The sequence below is a fragment of the Myodes glareolus genome, chromosome 19 (assembly GCF_982192425.1).
Source record: "Myodes glareolus chromosome 19, mMyoGla1.1, whole genome shotgun sequence".
NCBI classification, from domain to species: domain Eukaryota; kingdom Metazoa; phylum Chordata; class Mammalia; order Rodentia; family Cricetidae; genus Myodes; species Myodes glareolus.
In genome coordinates, this window is record NC_142044.1 from 4140077 (window position 1) to 4154447 (window position 14371).

General features: G+C 44.7%; 1 protein-coding gene across 6 annotated transcripts in view; it reads right to left on the reverse strand.

Annotated features, from left to right (window-relative positions):
• The window catches only part of Ncald (neurocalcin delta), a 366044-nt gene that overhangs the window by 75378 nt on the left and 276295 nt on the right, over positions 1 to 14371 (reverse strand). The window contains exon 1 of one of the 6 annotated variants that reach the window (XM_048457102.3): positions 3452 to 3814. The exons of the other annotated variants lie outside the window; for them this stretch is intronic. The gene's annotated coding sequence lies outside the window, so the exon portion shown is untranslated. Of the gene's footprint in view, positions 1 to 3451; positions 3815 to 14371 lie in introns of those variants that run through there. 6 annotated transcript variants of the gene reach the window in all.

A 14371-nucleotide genomic window follows, 5' to 3' on the forward strand; every position in this document is an offset into this window, starting at 1 on the left:
GTTTAAACAACAGCTTGTGCAAAACATCTTAGCTCCATTCTTTCGCGCTGGGGCGGTAGGTGATGATGTAATCGAAAGGCTGGCTTTGGACTTTCTAAACACAGGGCTGTGACAGCTGCCAACTGACTGCAGGGCTCCCCAGTGGCACACACGGAAGCCAACACGAGTTTCTTCTCATTCAAAGCAATGTGGGGAATGAGAGCTTTTCTGATGTCGAGGTAAACAATAACATTTGCTCCTCCTGCTTCAGCATAAATATGCTGTGCATCCAGTTCAGCTTTCCCGGGAAGTGTCTCCTTTCCCCACTTCCTGTTGAATTCATACCACCCTGGAGACTCCTGACAAGTCAGTCTTATGTGGCTGGAAATAACTTTGCATGTTGTCGGTTTGCGTCTATGTATGGTTTGCTTTAAGCTAGAAAATCTTTAATGCTTGCTCTAAAGGTTGTTAGCACATGGAGCACTTTCTCAAAGGATTTCTTCACTGGATCTCATAGAGCGCCTGACATGCTCATCTAAGCACCGCTTTGTCACCTTCCCTGTGCGGATAAAGGGTTTCCATAAGCAACCACAGCCCTCCATGGTGCGTGGTTTGAACTTGTATAACATGTCAACACTCTGTTTCCCTCGGTTCTCATACTGAACCGGGTGAGATTCCTTCAGTCCAGGTCACAGAAGACTTCAGAGGCAGGGGAGAGAAAAGACAGGTCAGCAGCTGAGGGACCACACCACCCATCTCTGCACCAGGTATCTAGAGAGTATTGTGAAGTTCTCATGGTCCAAGAATAAAATCAGATGCTGTGGAACCAAACCAGGCTATGGACTTTGTCCAGTGGATTCTGAGTGCTTTGGGCCACACAAACTCACATATTAGTTAACTCTAGGGCAGACAGAAATCAGAAGAACCTTGTGAACTTGGGTGCTTAAAAACATGACGTCTTCCATTTCCACAACCCCAAACTGAAATTCAGTATTTCCTTCCTTTACAATGTGGGTCACAAACCAAAATGTTTGTGATATTGTTGCCAAGAGAAATCACAGATGTTTGCATATCGTATGGCAGTTGTCAGACGAGCTCAATCTCAGAACAGCATTCATGGGTAATGCCACTTCAAAATTATGATAGCCATTGCAGCTGCTGCTGCTTTGTATGATTTAAGAACATACTAACAAAGTACATGTACTATCCTAATTAAAGAAATAGTCATTTTTTTTATTTTTGAGATTATAATGTAATTACTTCATCTCTCCCCTTCCCTTTTCTCCCTCCAACCTCATCCACATATCCCCCCCCCCTTGATCTTTTTCAAATTCATGGCCTCTTGTTATTTTGATCACATGGGTTTCCTTTGCAACGGGCATGATTTGTTTTATGTTGTTCAGATATCATTCTGAATACAGTCTGTAGGCTTTACCAAGATTGCCAGACACGCTCATGGCCCCGAAAGGGTTAAGATTTACTGAAACTCTGCACAGAGCACTTAATAATGCAGCAGCCGGGTGTCTAGAGTAAACCACTCCACACTGGCTTCTTTTGAGGCTGAAACAAACTTGACCTTGAGAGCAACACAATCGCACTGCTGCAGGTGGACGCTGCTCACGAGTCCATTTTCCCCATTTTGCTATAAAAAAGGGGGGGGGACCTGTGGCTTTGAAATCAGCACCTTTCACCTCGGAGGTGACTTTCCAACTTTCTCACTGACATTTTGCCCCTGGCGCCGACTCACTCTCTCTCTCTCTCTCTTCCTCTCCCTCTTTCTCATTTTTATTATTGAAATCTAGTCTCATGTATAAGGGCTTTGCACACAATCCTCTTGTGATTTCAAAACCCACGGAGAGAACCAAGAGAAAGAATTACGACATTGTAGTTGGAGCCCAAAAAGTCAATCACCGAGTGTATGCCAAACGACAGCAATGACTGCCCTCACCGTGCCCAAATGAAATGTCACACACCAGTTGGCATGTTAAGGTGGTAGCCTCTGGGTTACTGGAATCACGAGGGAAGGTAAAGGATGGGAAGCTGTGTTAATAGGTACGTGGTCCCTACAAGCAGTTCAGACATTGGACAGTCCTAGTGGAAGCTCTGCTCAAAATAGGTCTGCTCATTGAAAGCTACGGAAATAATTGATAGAGGCAGTTAGTCACTATAGTTAGATCACTATAGCTGAGAGCTGTTCAAGATTCTCACCCACAAATGTAAAGTGCATAACTTAAAATTCTACACCTGGTAATATGAATAAAAACAACGTATTCTTCCACTGAGCTGAAACACAACTAACATCTCACCAACATGCAGCCATCATGTATGGAGTTGAGCTGGTCTTTGCTCAACTCTATATATGTTGGTCCTATTCCATATGGTACTCTAAAATATGCCTCGATTCTGTTAAAGCTGCAGGATTTAGAATCCTGTTTATACATCTAGGCTTCTGCTTGCTTCAGAGCCAGCATTTTCCTTGAAACTACAAGCTACAGAAGGAGCTAGCAGAACCATGGCAATGCCCCCACAACAACCTCGAGCCCACGGTATCAGAGAACTGGAGAGGCGAGAACCCTTGCTCGGCAGAGTTACCAAATTACTCACTCAAGACCTGAAGCAAAATTTTTGTGATTATTTTAAATCTGTGATAGGTAGACCTCACAACAATGAATGTTTAGTTTCAGGCTCTTGTTTTCTTCTATAGATAATTATTTTAATTAAGAATAAAGATCAGAACCAGCCCACAGGACTCCTTAGAAAAGGCCACCAGTCCCCCCTCTTCACTACCGGGTTTGCAGAGAAAGCCACAGACAGACTTTACAGTAACACCCCAAACACAACCACACACACATGTATAGGTCCCACCCAGACTTCCTTGGCACACTGGAGATTCTTTCTCTCTAAACAGGAAGCTGTTGACAGTGTCCCCCGTTGCTCACAGGGTACTGAAAGCCCTTTTGTACACTAAGAATCACAACTTTCAAAGTCTAGATAGAGTCTTATCGCACTGCTCTCATTGACGCTAAGCGTACACGCTGCAGCTGAGAGAGAAACCAAGCCCAAACGGCTGTGGGCTGGTGCAGAATCAGCAGCTGCAACAAGGAAAAGTTAGCTGCACCCTGCCAGGCAGTGCTGGAGTTATTAGACTCAGAACAATACCGAACGAGGATTCCTGGAATTCGAGGGAGCACGTTTGGCTCATGCTGCACAATGCGAATCTCTAAATAATGTATGTTAGCAAGTGTTTCGCAAGGAGATTACATTTTAACCTACTTCACGGAACATTAATCCAAATCTAACCACATTCCAGAGACTGCCTGAAACGCACGACCAGCCGTCACTGCACATTCTTTGCCTGAGTCCATCAGTAACCGCTCCCGAAGACAAAGTTGTAGGAGGTTAAGAGGGGAGGGAAAACCACCACAGGCTGGGAAAACACATAACTCCGGTGTGTATAAAGCAAGCTGGTTACCTCACGCAGCAATGTGGGGTTTAGTAGTCCATGCTCCTGCAGACCCTGGGAAGTAACAACCGCAGTGAAAGCAGCAGCAGCAGCAGCAGCAGCGACAGCCTTAGCAGCAAGGTCCAGCATCCACCAGATTCTCACAAGCCTTTGACTATGCGGACAGACTCAGCCACAGACTCTGCCTCTGGCTGACGTCAAAGTCCCTGTCACATGGCCAGATAAAAGCCAAGAGAGCATTGGTTGTCGTAGCAACCACAGACCGGCTCTGAAATTATTTCAATAGGTCATCTGTCACTGATGTGTGGCTTGTGTGTGTGCATCTGTGTGTGTGTAATGCGTGCATACACACGGAGTGCAAAGCCATCGTGAACGGTGCCTGAGAACCACAACCCTCAAAGTTGTGACTCACTAGTGCCTGCAACTTTCATCGTTAAAGCTTGTCTGTCCTTTCCCCGGTTGCCAGGAAATACACGCTGTGACCCACAATCTTGTTATCGCAGCACGAAGCCCCTCCCCCTCCAAGGAAAGAAACTGAAAACATGCATGACGTGGTTTTCTTAGTGAATTAAATTACTTTGTAAATAAACCGAGGGGAAACAGCTTTCAAAGGGGGTATTGATAGGAAAACTATTCTTAAAACTGAATCCACATCAGTGTACTGAGAGCGCACTGTCAGAAGACGGAACAACCGAAGGATCCAGACAGGAAACGCGAATAGCAAGCAGGTAAGATTCTTTGGAAAAACGAAGACTGGAAAACTTCCACAATGGCACAGCTTGAATGACTCAGAGATCAGAAGAAAAAGTCAAAAGCCCCACTGCTACCAACTTCTATCGCCCATGATTCTCTGACCCACCAGGGCTCGCTGGGTTTTCTCATCGCGTGAATGAATCTGCAGCCCACAGACACCCAAGTTCAGCGGAATTACCCAAACCAGAGCAGAAGAAGGCCCGGCCCACCTGTTCCCAACTTACATCCCCATTTCCTTCGAGGCCCCTTTCGCTTACCTCTAGCTCGGCAAGCAAGCTTAGGACCCAGCTAATTCTCATTCTTAATTAACAGGAAACCAATTAAACAAAAGTAAATGAGCCCCAGAGGATGGTACTAAGAAAAAGCCCTTTAGAAAAAGTGGACTCTTAGACAAGGGAGCTAAAAGGGGAGAAGAGATTGTTCCAGAAAGACCCTCATGAGCCATGGTTACAAGACTTTCACACACATACACATGCTCATACACACTCACAAACGCATATGTACGCATACTCACATATAAACATGCACTCACACATCCATGCACACACATATACATATGCACTCACACATGTTCACACCCACAAGCACACATGTATGCCTACACACTAATATACACTCATATACATGCACACACACACGTATGTATGCACACATACACACATACATAAGACATGAGTAGCCCTGGGACTCAACTGGTAAAATTACACTGTGCCACAGGATAAAACATCTTCAAGAAAGTAAGAATATCTGCCTCTTCCACAAGACTAGTGCCCAATCTGCTTGGCCGTGGAAGCTTCCCATTGCATTTTTTTTTCTTGATTTCCACACTAGCCCCAATTCAAGATAAGATGGATTTTCATTGGAATAATTATTTTTCTGATGCTGTTGGTGGTAGCGTGGCTCATGTAAAGGTAAACTATAAAGAAAGATCCTTTAATTTCAGACTGGTGACAGTTGGGGACCGACCTACTTGTTTGGATGACAACAGTTGGAGCCAGTGTCTATGCACGTTGGTTTGGATGCCTTATAAGGGGGCAGATGTAAGCAATGGTTCTAATGTCCAAATTCACATTCTATTTATAGTGCTGGCTTTCTGTTTAGAAGTGTGGGTCCTACTGATGCGGTGGGGAGGGAAGAAGGCAGAGACAGAGAAGGCCAGGGATCAAGTTCTCCCCGCTGGCTGCCTGACTTGTCTTGGCCCAGGCTGGGAAGCCTCACTCCCTGCTCCTTTATCTACAGCTTAACATCAAGAGCGGGAAACTGCAATGCCAGCTTCCGCCAGTAGGTGATGTCTTCTGTGAAGCAAGAAGTTCTTAGAAACCTCTACATTTCAGTACTGCATTTAAAGACTGGCAAAAGCTAGCCCCTCTTCCTTCTGAGTTTCCTATCAATTTTATAAGTATGTTTCACTCTATCCTGACTTGGGCTTAAATGTCTGGCAGGTTAGCTAACCAGGAGACTGTATTCCCCATGAGAAAATGGGCAAATGAAGGCCTGTTTCCTACAGCAAGCATCCAACTTCCCATCATCCATTCCCCTCTGTAAACAACGTGGGATTGAGAGTTTGCTTACAGATAATGAAGCTAGCCGTCATCTGCAGGGTTCAAACTGTCACACTGATCTCCTTGGAGCTTAGATGTCTATCAATTAGGCTAATTAAGGCAGAACGTCATAGGCAACTTACGGAGCCTTCTCCCACGACACTGCATTACACTACAGAGAATACATGTCATCTCATTTTCTGAAGGTCAGGTCATTTTAAAGGTGAACATGATTCACCTGATTTTAAAATATCCACTGAAACACAGGTCTCCCCAATAATTTTTACTTACCGAAAGTAGGGCTGGTCACCTATTATTAGTCTGCCTGTTTTGCCAGGAATATGTGGTAAATACAGGGTTTGCATGCCTCAACTAACAGGTGCTTTGGACTGTGAGTAGACACTTCTAATCATCCGTAGAAACCCTCACTATTCTAGGCAGCGACGTGACTGTCTCTACTGTCTCCACATCAGCGAGAGCTCTGCGCCTACTCTTGGAACTGTCTGATTCACATCTTACATCTTTTGGTCAGACCTTGGGCAAGTCACGAAAGTGCCCTAAACTACAGCATCTACATGCCGAGGTTATTGCGAGATTGCAAGGGGACGAGATCACAACATTCTGACCCTTGCCGCAGGGCAGGGGAACCAGTGTGTGTTCACCAGCTCTTGGTCATCCATCCAGCTTCAGCAAGTCTATGAAGACCTCCAGGACAAGGATCCTACTTGTCATGTTGCCCGTGGTTAGGACAGAGCCCAGACAGAGCAAGGGCTCCCTGAGTGCGGAATGACTCACGGATTAGGGAAAGAATGCAGAACAATAGGAAGACAGAAAGCTGGTCTATTTCTTCTACCAGAGAAGGGAGAGGCTTCCTCTGAGCCACCCACAACCCTCGAAGAGGCAGGAGGAAGAAAAATAGACAAAAATGTTGGGTTATCACAAAATCTTCTGACAAGGGGTGGTTATTGATGTCTGATCATTGACGTTAACCGACATTGAGTGTTCACCGTGTGTGGCACACTCCTGCAGGTGCTACACATACATGAAGTCACTTCCACATTTCACAGCCGGAGAAGCCAAGCATCGGCTAAGCTGCTAGCCGCCCTAGCACACGGCAGGGCCAACGCTGACATCTAGGAAGCCGAGCTTCATAAATTTTTAGAAATGTATTTGGTAAACATTTGTAGGCAAAATTAAATAATTTCTTATTTTTTATTTTACAGACTAGGGTTATTTTATCTTTCTTTTTATTTTTAAAATTATGCATATGTCTTGTACCTGTATGGATGTGTGCATTGTGAGTGCAGGAGCCCACAGAGGCCAGAGGCATGGGGTTTGAGTCTTGCTGGATCTGGAGTTATAGGCAATTCTAATGCGTGATTAGAACTGAACTCAGGTCCTCACAAGAGCAGTGAGTGCTCTGAACCACCGAAGCATCTCTTCAGCCTCCGACACTGACCGATTGATTGACTGATGGTGTTGAGATCAATCCCAGGTGCTTGTGCTTGCTTGCCACATCTCTACCAAATGAATCATATCCCAGGTCTCTATTTATTTATTTATTTATTTTTTTACAGAGGGGAGAAAGAGACTTTTCAGCATCTGGGAATTCTAAAATCTTTAATCAGGTTTTGGTCTGGGAGTAATAAGATATAAGGAAAAACTGAGCTGTGGGAGATTTGAACCCAGGAAAGTGGGCGAAGGGAAACCACAACAGCATTAACAGGAAACACAGCCCAAGTCACGCAGTCCTTGCGGGAGCACATATGCAGTCACAGGTACAGCTGCTTGTTTCCTAGCTTGAGAACAGGCGAGCCTTCAGCAATGCTACCACAGAGATAGCAGTAATATCTATTATTTTTAAAAAGTAGTTGGAAGACCTTAAAGAACAGTGTGGGGCTTAAATAGGCACAGCCCACACAGACTCGTGTTTGAATGGATGCCCGTAGGGAGTGGCAGTATTAGGAGGTGTGGTCTTATTGGAGGAAGTGTGTCACTGTGGGAATCTGACATCTCACATGCTCAATCTACACCCAGTGTGGCACAAAGTCTCCTTCTGCTGCCTGAGGATCAAGATGTAGAACTCTCGGCTCCTTCTCCAGCATGGTGTCTGCCTGCATGCTGCCATGTTTCCCGCCATAATATTAACAGACTAAACCTCTGAAACGGTGAGCCACCCCAATGAAATGTTTCTTTATGAGAGCTGCCGTGGCCGTGGAGTCTCTCACAGCAATGGAAACCCGAAGACAAGTCACAACAGCAGCGGTACCTATCGGGACAAAATCAATGATGAAAGAAAACCAGAGCATCTGGGTCTCCTTGTGCTATCGGAACCAAGTATCAACAACCAGATGGTTTACAAATAACAACGGGTGATTGCAGCATTGCTCTAGAGGTTGGAAGTCTAAACCCAAGGAGCCCGATCATTCAGCGTCTAATGGGAGCCTGCCTCCTGGTCCATAGAGCACCGTGATTGTGTCCTCACATGATGGCAGCAGCCCACTAGTCCAATCCAGGAACAGGGCTCAGGCAGCCTCTAAAATGGTTACACCGTGAGACATTTACCTCAGGGTGAGGAGTTCAACACAGGAACTTCGGGGAGGCACAAATAATTAACTTATGACATTGAGGAAACCCAACATTATCTGCTCTTTTCTCCTCGAGTAGTTGGGGTGTGTGTGTGTGTGTGTGTGTGTGTGTGTGTGTGTGTGTGGTGTGTATGCACGCATGTGTTATGGATGTTTGGACATGTGTGCAGCTACAGGTGCAGGTGTCCATGGGGAGGGCCAGAGGAAGACACGGCATTTTTATTGTTCATGCTTGAGGCTGGGTGTCTTACAGAGCCTTGGAGATTGCTGGTTTCCAGTTAGGCTGGTAGCTGGCAAACCCCAGCAGGCTCCTCCTTTCCCCTGCCTTCTCTTCCAGTCGCTGGGCTACAGACACATGCCATTCTCTGTGGTCTGTATACACACGTGCTGAGACGTGTATTGTGAGTACTCCGACCCACTGAACCGTCTCACAGACTCAGTAATCAGAATTCGGAAATGGTGTGGGGCTCTGAAAATCCTCAGAAACTGAAGAGACTAACACTGAAAAACAGCACAAAAGAGAAGGGACCCCCAACCCGTCCTCCCTGCCTGCATTTGCTAGTTCCTGAGTGGCCTATGGGAGAGCCTGAAGGGAGGTATGAGGCAGACAGGAACTCTGCCTGGTTCTGGTGGACCCAGGGGACAAAGTGAAGTTTTAGATCCTCCAAGAGGCCTGAGCATGGTGAGCAGCTTAAGTTTCCAGTTCCCATAAGTGAAATATTAAATCCTACAGTTATTAGAAGATAAATACATGGGGCCTCCCAGAGCCAACAACCACCCCAAAGTCACTACAATACCTAAAAGAAGGCAATTTCCTGTATTCTTGCTTCCTTCTAGAGTACACAAACCCTCTCCTTATTATAACACAAGAAGGGCCTCTGAAAAATTTCACACATCATTTCCAAGTTAATTGAAATAAAAAATAAAAAGAAAAGCCTAGGAGTCAAGGATGTCATCTAACCAGCCAAGCTCTATTGTTGCCATTTAAAAAGCGATGCGCAAGAGAAAGGCGCCATGCAATAGAACTGGAGGAGGTTTTATTGGGGGAAAGAGAATGTTAAAATAGGGAACGGGATGGGGGAGACTGGCCTCTGGGGGTTGGAGCAGCAGAAGTGAAGAGAGAGGCGCAGAGAGATGAGAAAGAGAGAGAGATGGTAAGTAGGCAGGTCCCATTTAATAGGGAACACAGTGAATGTACACTCAATTGCTGCAGCTGAGGCCGGATCCTGTCAGGACCCCAAGGGCAGGCCAGTGTAGATGCCTGAATACTAACATCTAAAACGGAAACAAGACAGTAGAAACAGACCCACATGCTACTTCTCTGTGTTCAGACAGGGACCTGAGCACACTTACTACGCAGAAGGAAATAAATAAATAAAAACACAGGGAGTTCTACACATCAAAGCAAGACCGGGAGCTGAAGAGATGGCTCAGGAGCTAAGAGGTTAACTGCTCTCAATAGAGGACCCAGGCTTCGTTCCCAGCCCCTGTGTAGGTGGCTCACAACCACTGGCAACTCCACGTCTGGCCACTGTGAGTTCTGTACTCGCGTGGAGAAACTCCCCCACCAACGCAATTAAAACAAAACCTGAGAAAGCTAACATGCTAGGGTTAAATAATTGAAGAATGAGTTCTCTCATCGTTAAGGAGAAGAGCAAGACCGTATTAGACACAGGAGGAACGATAGTACTAAAAGAATGGAAATAGAGATAACTGAAAACAGAAAAGGTAGAAAAACTGAGAACCGGCAAGCTATTTAAAACAACAAAGTTGACAAGGCTCTAACCAGACTGAAGGGGGAAAATTAAATCAATGCTATCATCATGAAAGGTAGGGGAGTCGCTCCAGGGTTATTATTGTGATAAAGGTACTGTGACAAATGCTACATCTGTAAAATTGGTAATTTAGGAAAAAACTGACTCATTTATTGAAAAAAAACCCCACCAAAACTCATTCAACATAAAATACACAATTTGAACGATTCTACAAACTATTAAGGTAATCCTGGAAGTACAGGCATGGCCATTACACATGACTCAGGCCAACTGATTTTTAATCAGTAGATAGAGACAATTACATGGAGGAAAGAAATTCTTTTCAGCATGATGTAATGGGGGCAATTAGTTATCTATAGGGGGCAGAAACGCTCAACCGGACCCCTCGTCACACACACAGACCCATCAGGTGGGTGCATGAAGTTACATCTTGATAAAGAAGCCTCAGGGAAAATTTGAGAGGGGACACCAAAGTCAAGCCTGATAAAGGAAGAGAGCTACAGAAGGAGTAAGTGTTCTGAGAAGAGGCTAACACTCCAGAGCAGACTGGAGGAAAGAAACTTACAAGTGGAAGGACAAACGACTCATATTGAGGCTCCCAGAGAACCCACAAGATCCAATAATAAATAGTTCAACCAGAAAAGGGCAAAAGACATGAAAAATAAACGTTATCAAAAGCACAGCAAATAGGCACACAAAACATTTTTAATGTCACTAGTTGTAAGAGTTATTTTTTATTGTCAGCTTGACTGGATTTAGTCACCTAAGAGACACACTTCCAAGTAGGTGTGAGAACATTGACAGAGAGCCTTCACTGAAGAGGGAAGAGTTAGCACCATTCATAGATGAGGGTCTCAGAATGAATAAAAAGGCTTAGAGACATATTTCCCAGGGAAACCATATGATCGATTTTAAAAATCTATTTAAAATCATATTACAAACACACACACAAATATTTAAGGATTTATTGTATCTGTATGTGTGAGCGCATGTATGAATGTGTGTGCTATGTGTGGCCAGTGCCTGCAGAGGACAGGAGAAGATGTCTGAGGCCCTGGAGCTGAAGTCACAGGTGACTGAGACACTATATGGGTGTTGAGAACTGAATCTGGGTCCTGTGTAAGGGCTGCAACTGCTCTTAAACTCCAGAACCCCCCCCTACACGCACACACACATATATGCACAAACACATGCATACACATATACACATGCACCCACACACATGCATGCACACACGTGCACACGCACGCATGCACGCACATGCACACATGCATGTGCACACATACACATGCATACACACCTACGCACAGATGCTGGCACACACACACACGCATACACATGCACGCATACACATGCACACACACACAAATATGCACACACACATCATGAAGATGGGAAGGAAGGAAAGGGAATGTGAGAGAAGAGTATGAAACAATTTTGTTACAATGTCCAATTTAAAAAAAAATCACTGTTCCAATTGTTGACTTGAGTTTCATTAAGCTTCATTAAAATCATTAAGTGGATTTTGACTTAGGATTCAGATAGAATTCCCAACAATTTTTGAAACAGTCATTTTGTACTATGCATTTATGCAATGCCATGTTCTCAGCATTGATGGTCATAAAATCAAAATATTAATTAGCTGAAAAATATTGAAGATTCTCAAACCACTGAAGTATCAAATGCTCAGCCAAGACTTAATTTTTATTAAAGGACACCAATCTCACTAGTAATAAATTTGCTTTCATCTTCCATGAATGGTATAATTGTCTGTGTACCAAGAGGAACAGTTTTTAAAATAAACTTCTTTATGAATTTTAAATCTCAAAATGTTTGGTTTACATGCCTATTTTATACATCTATTGGCCTGCACCACATTAGATTCCTTTGGTGAATGGAGCTGCAGGTAGGAAAAGTAACTCTGATCTACAGATGCAATGGACTTCGATCACAATTCCGGAGATTTAGGATTTAGTCATTGGATGCCAACAAAGTGGTTCATCTAGGCCACAGACCTAGAGCAGCCAGCACAAGTCTGAAGGGGGTGGACAAAGGTTAGGGCAGACAGGGAGTGAAGTCAAGACAAAATAAAGCTGCACCAAGTGTGCTACAAACAGCTTGCTAGAGAAGAGCGCCCACAAATGGACTCACATATAGTCAACTGATCAAAAGACAATGAAATGGAGCAACGATAGTCTTTCTGAAACAAATCTGCTGGGCGCTGGGGGTATAGGTCAGGTTATAGCACTTGCCTGATGGGAATGAGGTCTGGGTTCTGGAACAATTGAGAGTTCAGACACAAAAGAGAAAGAATCTAGCAAAAACTTGATCCTAACGTTCACAACAAGCTAGTGCAAAGTCGGTCATCTTGTCGGGGAGGGCATTACAGGGAGGATTAGGAGGAGGGAGCTGGGAGTGGAAGCAATTGTTCAAGAACAAATTAAAAAATATTCTTAAAAAAGTCTCAAAAGTCTGAAGTGAAATGGAAACGCCACACATTCTAGAAGACAATCGGGGAGAATCGAGGTGATTGCTGCCATGCTGGGCTTGTGGGTCCAAATCAGAAGCATGACTCAGGAGAAGGGTACTTGGTAAGACCATTTAAATCATTTTTATTATTAAAAAAAAACACTTCTAGAGCTAGAGAGATGATTCAGCAGCCAAGAGTGAGCACTTGCTGCTCTTCTAGAGAACCTGAGTCACCCACACGGCATGGCTCACAACCTCCTAGAGCTCCAGCTCAAGGAGATCTGATGTCTTCCTTTGTATCTGTGGGTTCATGTATGTGCACGCGTGCGTGCACACACACACACACACACTCACACATACATGTGCACAGATAAAAAGAATAAACTAAATTTTAAAAATAAAACCTCTTATGGAACAGGAGAGATGGCTCAGTAGGTGAGGTGCATGCATGCAAGTATGAGCCCCAGAGCTTGATCCTAGCTACCCAGGCAAACACTTAGATGGTAGCGTGACTGAAATCCCAGCCCCAGGGAAGTCAAGGCAGGCAGATCCGGGGTCTTGAAGGATCAGTGAACTCCAGGTTCAATGAGAGACGCTGTCTCAACAGTTAGACTGGAGATTGATTGAGGAGGATGCCTAATGCCGATCTCTGGCTGCTGAGTGAGGACACACACACACACACACACACACACACACTGCTCTGTGGAAGTCAGTATCAACAGAACGAGGAGACTATTACAAACTTACTTCTGAGGAAACACGTCAGGAACAGGACTGCTCTCCAAAATACTCAAGAACTTTCAAAACTCGGCAGGGAAAGAAACCTTGTCAGAAAGCATCCCCAGTAGCTGACCAGACACCACAATGAAGAAGATGTGCAGTAGAAAAGAAAAGGCAAATGGACATATGCCCCAGATCAGATATTATCAGCAAAATGTAAATCAGAACAAGAAGGCCCACTACACATCCTCTACTGTCAGAATCTGAAACATGGACACCACCAAGTGCTGGTGAGCACCAGGAATGATGGGGACTCTCGTTCCCTGCTGGTAGCAATGCATACCAACAGTCATTTTGAACAGCAGATTCATAAAAGCATACCCTCAACACGTGGTACCGACACTGTGCTCTTTAACACTTACCAAAAAGAGCTGAAAACTAGCCCGTGGATGCTTATAGCAGCTCTGTTCATAACTGCCAAGCTTTGGAAACCACCAAGATGTCTTTCAGATAATAGAGAAATAAATACAAAGTATTTAGACCACGAAATATTATGTACTATTAAAAAGGAATTAGATAGATATAAGGCCATGAAATGACACAAAAATGCCCTAAATATACATTACTAAGGAAAAGATACCAACTAGAAAAGCTAAGCATGGTACCAACTGCAAGCTACCTGGGCAGGGCAAGTGGTGGTCAGGGGCTGGAGGGATGGAGGGAGGGAGGGCTGAGCACAGCACACAGAAGAATCTGTGCTTGTAAAACTGCAGTGATGAAGGGTGGGAGAACAGGCACCCCAAATGCATCCCTTTGATAGCAGGATCACCTTGAGCTAAGGGCACTGGAAGACAGCAAGAGAGAAGGTATTCCAATCTCACCCCTCTCTTCTGAAAGCAGGAGATAAAAGCCCATGCATCAGAGGCCCCTCCCGTTCCAGGAAGAAAAGATGCGTTCTTTGAGCTTAGAGAATTCCGTATGGATCTGAAAATAATTGCTTTCCTTTTTCCTCCCCACACGAATTACTTTCTGCCAGCCCTTGACAGTGGATCAAAGAGGCATTCAGACCATTGCTGGGCTCTT